Here is an 8,455-nt window from a genome sequence, read left to right as displayed (position 1 = left end):
ATTGCACCAGTAGGAATAATCAGCCCAGCCTGGTTTTTCCCTGATCTAGTCCACATGAGGCACACAGGTGTTGTAGCCCTGCCCAGTCTGGTCTGCCCCCATCCCAGCTCATGCTATTGAGTGAGAATAGCTGTCCAGTAAGGGAACCACCCTTTAACCCCTGCTGGTTCTGCCCCCTCCCTTCCTGGGTCTCACGTGTGCTGGTTGGGTGCTGCAGTCACGTCCAATACAAGCAACCTCACCTTGGCATTCCGTGTTGTGTAATGCTTTTGTCATGACCAAACCTGACTTGACCCACACTCTGTTCTGGTGTTTGGATTTGCTAGTGGATGATGTGAACTGATTCAGCCTGGTCTGCCCCCCACCCATGCCAAATGTATGCCACTGGGACACTTTCCATGGCCTATTCTGGGCTGTTTCCTATCATGCTTCTTGCACTTCCCTGCAGGGTCTGTGTCCTGCCAGAGGAGTTGCCCAGGATCCTCCATCAGAACCCCTCCCATTGCCAGATTTTGCGCACATACCAGGGCGTCCATGAGCCAGCCCTACTCAGTTCACCTCCTGTCCTAGCAAGAACAGTGGCTTTTCCTAACTGGCCTTCAACCCATTCTGGTTCTTGTTGGATGTTTCAGCCCAGCCACAGATCGTCCAAATCCACATATAGCTCATATATGGCTCAGTTGGAGTTGAGACCTAGCCTAGTCCATCCCACATCTACCCTGGTCCTCCAGAACACCAGATGGTGTTGGAGTCTGGCCCGCCTAGTGTGTCTTGTCCCAGTTCACATTTGTGCCAAGGGAGACTACAACTATATCCTGACAAGAACGCAGCCCCATTCTAGCTCATGCGCCCCTTGATGGGAACCTCCACTCAGCTAGGGTGTCCCCTTAGCTCCCCAACCGGTTCTTTTCCCAGCCATTGTTCGGCATACCAGTGGTTGCTCTGACTCACCTTGGTACATTCCCGCACCTGTTGTGACCCCGGCCTTAGACATTGTAAAAGGCTTAGCGTCCATGGCTCACACAGACCAGTAGGTGCAAAAACCTAGCTGGGCATGTCCTGTGCTCCATCCTGGTTTCCAACCTTATTTGTGGGCTAAGATTTGCTCAGTATTGCCCGGTGTGCCCATTCCAGCACCTTTCCATACATGGATGAGACATTGGTGCTACTTTGCCCAGCCTGTCCGACCCCAGGACTCGACCACCTGTTCACCAGTGGGAGCTATGCCTCGCCAGGGGAGCTTCCCAAGTTTCTCCCCCTGATCCCCATCCCAGACCCAGTTCTCATACATGCCACTGGGCTTTAGGCGCAGTCTGGTCCTCCCCTTGGCCTTGCATGGGCTGGCAAACATTGCAGCCCGGCCCACCCCACAACCCCCTCAGGATGCACACTCAAGCGCTGCTGCCCCGACCAGTCCAGACTGCCATCAGTTCTCCAGTTGCAGACTGAGCATGTGATCAATGGCAGGCTCCCTGGTCACACCTAGTTTAGTTGACCATCACTCTATCTCTGTGGGGCTAGAATTTCTGTAGGATTTGGCTCACACATCTCCCTCAGAATCTTTCCCTGGATATGGTTTTCTAGCGTGTTTGTTAGTGTTCTAGCCCTACTTAATGTGACCGGTCTCTGCTAGGTCCGTTCTGTTTCCAGCCCTGTCATCCACTTGGACCAATGGATATTGTGGTCCAGCTCGATCCTACCCACTTCATACTCAGTCCTCACGCAAACCAGTGGGAGCTGCAGTCTAGTTGGGGCGACTCCCCATAACCCCCACCAGGCCTGCTCCCTTCCCTAGTTCCCATGTTTGCAAATGAGTATGTACCTCAGGCTTGTTCAGTATGTCCCACCTCCCATTAAGCTCTGGTACTTGTCAATGGACATTGAAGCCTAGTTCGGCCCAACCAGCCTACTATCCAGCTCACACACATACTGGCAGGTGCCTTTCTGTTTAGCAACCCTGCCCCGTCTTGGTTTTTGTGCTCTCCAGTGGGAGTAGATACCGACCAGGGAGGTGCCCACTATCTCCCTACTAGGCCACTCCAACTTCAGGATTGCGCACTCTCCAGGTGGTTCTGGCATTTAACTTAACAGAATTTGCCCCTGGTGCCAATCTCTGCCAACTGATGATGTGGCAAAGCCCTACTAATCCTCACCCACTCTAATTTGGCTTGCACCATTCGGAACAGTCAGCCCAATCAGGCCCTTTCCTGATCTAGCTCACATGAGACCCACAGGTGTTCCCCTCACCTGTCTCAGCCTTTGCCTTCAATACTGCGGCATAGTATCCCTGCCTCCTGTGGACCAGTTGTTGTAAGAGTCTGGGTTGGAATGACATGTGTTCCATCCTGATTTCTCTTCTTTTAATTTTGAGTTGAAATTTGTTTGGATCTGCCCAGTCTGTTCCCTTCCAGTTGCAGCTTGGCCAACTCCACATCCTTTTTTAGGATGCTCCTTCAGGTGATGCTGCCTTGACCTGCCCAGAATTTCATTGGTTTCTTTACCCATAAGTGATGACAGGTGCCATGGTCACTCCTAGCTTAGCCCCTCCCCACCCCAGCTCGTGAGCTAACCTGCGGGACTTGTATTTCCACAGGGTTAGGCCCATACTTTCCCCCATAGAGTTTACCCCCGGACCAAATTCTCTCGCGTGCTGGTAAGTGTCTTGACCCTGCCGAATGTGACCAGTCCACTGTTCCACCACCCAGTCAAGTAATGGTGCCCAGCTAGACAGGCCCCCATCCACAGCTTTGGTGTGGACTGGTGTGTGGTAGTCAGTGAACTCTATGCTAATAGCCCTTCTTAGGATTCCTAATTTGGCTGGTATTTCAGTCTGGGTCAAATAAATCTTATGGACGCTCCCCTCCAAGTCATCAGATCTCAGTCTCTGTGCTTACCCGAAAGTTTCCTAAGCAGAAATTTCATATCCTAAAAACCCTAGAGTTCACTGCTAGGTGGCCAGCAGGCCCCTAATCCTCCCAAACTGGTCCTGCTGTGGGCTTTTGTCAGGGCGGAGCTAGGACCCTAATCCCATTTCCAAGATTCCCTGCTGGCGCGCTTACCCTGAGGGAAGGTTGCTCTTGGGCCTAGAGACTGCCAAGGACTCAGGCACTCTCTTCTGGCAGTAGTTTTGGCGTGGCAGGGATACCCCCCACAGACGCCACTCTGTGTCGGGCTGTCATCTGCCCCAACCACAAGACCCCAATCTCCAGGCTTTTTGTTTTTTTATGAAATGAAATTCTTCCACAATAAAGAAAATTTAAAAGAATATGCCTCTTCCAAATCTGTTCTTCAAATGATATTTAAGATGTTTTCTAGATAGAGAAAGGTGGAGTAGCCAGCACACAAATCAGCCCGTTTATGGGTAACTGTGCTTGCAGGCAGAGGATTAGACCTTGAAGGCAGTGCTCTGGCCTCTCAACTTTCCATCTTCTGGAGGTCAGTTGTTCAGAGAGTTGAACTTTTTTTTTTAAGATTTTTAAAAAATTTTTTATTGGAAAGTCAAATTTACAAAGTGGAGGAGAGACAGAGAGAAAAATTTTTAATGTTTTGGTTCAATGCCAAAGTGCTTGTTCCTTCCCCAAATGATCAAAATGGCCAGAGTTGGGACCATCTGAAGCCAGGAGACATGAGCTTCCTCCAGGTCTCCCATGTTGGTTCAGGGTCCCAAGGCTTTTGGCCGTCCTCGTCTGCTTTCCCAGGCCACAATGAGGGAGCTGGATGGGAAGCAATGGCCTCCGGGATTGGAACCGGCACCCATATGTGATCCCTGAATGTGCAAGGCAAGGACTTCAGCCCCTAGGCGGTAGCACTGGACCCAAACATTGTACTTTCAAATTGACCTAGCTTTGTGGTGACAACAAATAATAAATGAAGAGCTATCACCAGCGGCAAAAAGTTCATGTAGCTTGCCCTAAAATAAGCATTCCTCTCTTAAGTGCATTAAGAGTTTTAAATTATTTGCATTATGAAAATTGTATACTTCAAATTAACTTATATAGTAGTCAATGATTGATTTAATTGCACATTGTTTATGTAAGCATTATTAAAAAAGAAAATAATTGATTCTAGTCCTAAATGGCTTTTATATTTCAGAAACAAGTTATTGTGTAATTATCAATAATAACTGAGAGATAATCTCTCATGTATGTGCATATATACATATGTATGTATATATACTTATTTTCAAATATTCATACATGCTTATTTTTGCTTTTAAATATATACAATTAAGTATATGTGTATTTTAGTTGTTTAATTACTTAATATGTAATATAATTTTAAATTTCTACCATTGCATGTCTATAATCTTATATGTATATATTGAGATAAGTTATAAGCAAATATATCAATACTCGCTGAAAATGGGAAAGCAAAAAATCAGTGAATAAAAATATCATAGTCAACAAAATTAGCAGGATAAGGAAAAATAATAAAGAGAAAACATCAAGTAAGATTTACAAATGAAGCATATCACTAATCCCAATAAATTGTAATTGTTGGGCTTGGCACAGTAGCCGAGCAGCTGTAGTCCTCGCCTTGCATGCCCAGAATTTCATATGGGTTCCGGTTCTAATCCCAGCGGACATGATTCCCATCCAGCTTGGGAAAGCAGTGGCTTGGGAAAGCAGTCGAGGACAGCCAAATGCCTAGGAACCTGACACCCACAAGAGAGACCCTGCCTTTTGTGCTAATAAACCCTTATATTGTATTCTTCAATAGTACTTTAAATGATATATAATTTTTGATATGTTGAGTTAAATCTTTGTACCAAACATCAAGTATAAGTGTTCCCATGTAATGTGCAGAGCTATATGTGTGTGTGTTTGTTTTGGTTAACTGTCTCAATATCAAAATTTAGCCATGGATTTTGAGAAGCAATATAAATTAGCTTAACTGTAGATTTCTCATATTTTAATTTGTGCTGAATAAGACCATTTAAATCCATGATGAATTTTGGAGGATATTCATTCTCTCAGTATTTTTAGTCTGCTTCAGGATAAGAATACAAATGAAACAGGAATGTGATAATAATTGTGATAGTGGACATATCCACACTGTCACAGCTAGTAGAAAAGTAAAATGCTTTGCACTGATGCAACTACAGTAATTGGTTTGTTCTGTTCTGAGTTCAATTTAAAATGGCAATTATTTCTTGACTGTGTGATTTAAATCTTTCAACATATACTACAATATAAGGGAAGGCTAAAGTATTGAAATGTCCACTCACACAACTAGCTATGGAAGAAGAAAATTAGTGTCCAACAGATAACATTTAATCATTATATGGTGTCTTCCATCAAGAATGAATTAAAAATTTTAGTACGTATAATAAGAGCATAAGATACATAAGGCTAACCATTTAAAATGACTTTTGAAATTGCAGTTAAACTATAATTAAAGATAGTAAATGAGACCTCATTCAATATGGCTTGATGAGACACACACAGAACGTAGAAATCCCCATGTGAGTCTGTTCCATGGGTTTTATATTCCTACAATCAACATTAACTAACACATTGCAGGATTAAAGAGAATGAAATTCTTTTCCTAACAAATGCTCTTCTTCAAATAAATGTGTAGTGATGAACATTTAAGAATGTAATGTATCTTTGACTAAATGATGAAATATATTTAATGTTAACTCACAATGAGGTTTAAAGGTGTGACATAATATTCTGTTCCAAATATGTTAAGGTAAAAATCTTTGAAAATAGTGAATTATAGTGAGAAATTTTCATAAAAGAAATAAACTAGGACTTTAATACTGGGATTTCTATGATAATAGAAAAGGTACAATTTTACAGTTTAAAAACATTTAGGAGAATATTCACTTTTTTTTTAAGAATTCATAATTTAATTATATTTTGGATTTGACATTCTATACATTTTGTTAAGCATTTTCACCTGCATTAGTATTGTAGATCCACAATTTATTTTCATGTACCAATTAGGTTTAGGCGTTAGGCTTATGTTGATCTCTTAAAATGAGATGGAACACTTTTGATCTGCTCCTGTTTTCTGACAGAACATATTATTGTGTTTTTATTTCTTCTTTAAACAGGATTAATGGGTTTCATGAATAAAGCTATTTAGATCTGTAGTTATCTCTGAGAGAAAAGGTTTAAATAAATTCAAACTCTTGAATACATATAGGGCTACTCTATTTGGTACTTCCACATCAGATTTTGGAATTTGTGGTTTCTGAAGAAATTTGGACATCTCACATAAATTGACAAAATATTGCCATGTCATAATTGTTTGATAATTCTTTAAAACATGAGAAACAGAGCTCTCCTTGCTTTTCCAGGCCATTAGCAGGGAGCTACTCTGGAAGTGGAACCACTGGTATTTGAACTTGTTCCCTTATGGAATGCCAGCACACAGGTATAGGGTTCGCCTGCTACGTCACTGCATTGACCCTTAATTTACTGTTTAACAAAGGAATTCCATTTATATTAGATATATAATCAGTAATGGGATTGTCTCATCAAGGAGAATATTCACTTTTAAAAGTATATAAAAGTTCAAAAATATAGGTTCAATGAATTACCTCAAATTGATTTGACTAAAAAGACACTAAACTTTGTAAATTTTCTCTTTGTTGTAATGCATAACAATGTATTTCTTTTACTTTATAGCTACTTTCCCAAAGATAATATCTAATTTTCCAGAGCAAATGCATGGATTTTGCAGACATTGTTGCCTCTTTTTTCCAATATTATTTCATATTTTTTAAATGGGAGGGAACTGACAAAAGTATACCTCTCTCTTTTTTACAAGAGTATTTCCGTTGCCTTAATCTGATTCCCACCACTTCACAATGATTTTAATGCCTATAATAAATAGTATTACATTGGCAATTAAGAGAACTTTTACCAGTGAGATTCTAATTAGGAACAAAAAGCAAGGCAATTTAGAACATGACTTGAAACAATAGTAGATTCTATTCAGTGATTTTAAAATATGAATGTAAAGAAACCGATTTTATGCATCCCACAGGTACAGATCCAAGATGAGTTTACTTTTCCTGATTAAAAGTATATCATCTGATTATTTTCTAAAATTTTTAATTTAAAAAATAGCCTCTATATTACCGAAAAAAATGAAATAATACAAAGAATTGCCATAAACCCCAGGCACATCTTTCTTCATTGTTAAAACCTGGTAGTACTATAACTTTGTCACAATTCGTAAACACAACTCCTCATTCCTATCATCAACATCACATTGTAGCATGATACAGTGTAAAAGTTAATAAATTTCTCTCCAGTTTCTCAATTAAAGAAAAAATCAGACTCACATTATCCTTTCCATTTCTCCCAATCTTTCAACATTCTGTGTCCATAATGTTCATTATTTTTGGTTCCTACACGTTAGAGAGCTTACATAGTATTTTTTTCTTTTATATTTTCCATACTGTAATATGCTATGGTACCCAGGGAAAATAGAAGAATTTGTGTAGGATATGTCTAATTCCTGTGTTGTGATTTGACCAGGAACAGAGACAGAACAGCAGATCTCAAATAGGAGGTGCAGGAACTCCATGAGTGTCACATTAGGCACTATTTTGTACAGTGTGGCAAAGTCTTTAAGACTACAAGGACAACAGCAAGTTGTGCATGCGCTGAGCTGCAAGTGAACTCCATTTCAGGCAAGAGCATTTCAACGGTCCCACATGGCAAATCATACTGACTTTGGCATCTTATAACTTAAACCTCAAACCTAACAGCCAACAGGTTCTGGCAAGATCAGCACCGCCAGCAAACTAGCTATTTAGGACACCTTGCATCTTCCTAATTCTGGGATCTGGTTGAACTGGAAGTGGAGAAACGTACAGACATAAGTGCTGACTCAGAATGGTATCATAGGCAGTAGCGAGTGGTGTGCCTGGAGTTGGGACAATATTGATCATGGTGAAAGTCTAACATAAGAGCCCAGACCTGAAAAATCACTGGAGGGAATGACACAAGTGACTGCAAATAAAGAAGAAGGTGCCAATGCAATATATAAAATTTACCCGTAAACCTGTGGGTGACTCAGCTTAGAGCCTGCCCTAAGGAAAAGAATCTGATAACCAAAACTACAATGACCAAGAGTTAAAGAAGAGACAGAGGCACAATGAATATTACTGAAGAATCTCCTGCAATGCAGCAAAAGCTATTGCAAACCTCAGAGTTAACTGAGAAATGCATAGACAAAATGGGGATAAAGAACTTAAAAATCTTATTATAAATTTTCTCATCAACAATGAGAAGCACATACATGGATTTAAAGAATATTTCACTAAGGAAATAGTAACACTGAAGTAAAATCAAGCAAAATTATTTGAAGTGAAAGACATAATAGACTAAACTAAAAATCCAGTGGAATGTCTCAATAATAGCATTAATGAAGCAGAAAAATCTCAGAATCAGAAGGTATTTCTTGTCACAATGAGGAAAAAAGATAAAGCTAG

This window comes from Ochotona princeps, chromosome 1, assembly GCF_030435755.1.
Source record: "Ochotona princeps isolate mOchPri1 chromosome 1, mOchPri1.hap1, whole genome shotgun sequence".
In the NCBI taxonomy this organism is placed as follows: Eukaryota; Metazoa; Chordata; class Mammalia; order Lagomorpha; family Ochotonidae; genus Ochotona; species Ochotona princeps.
Note: the sequence above shows the minus strand (reverse complement) of the source record.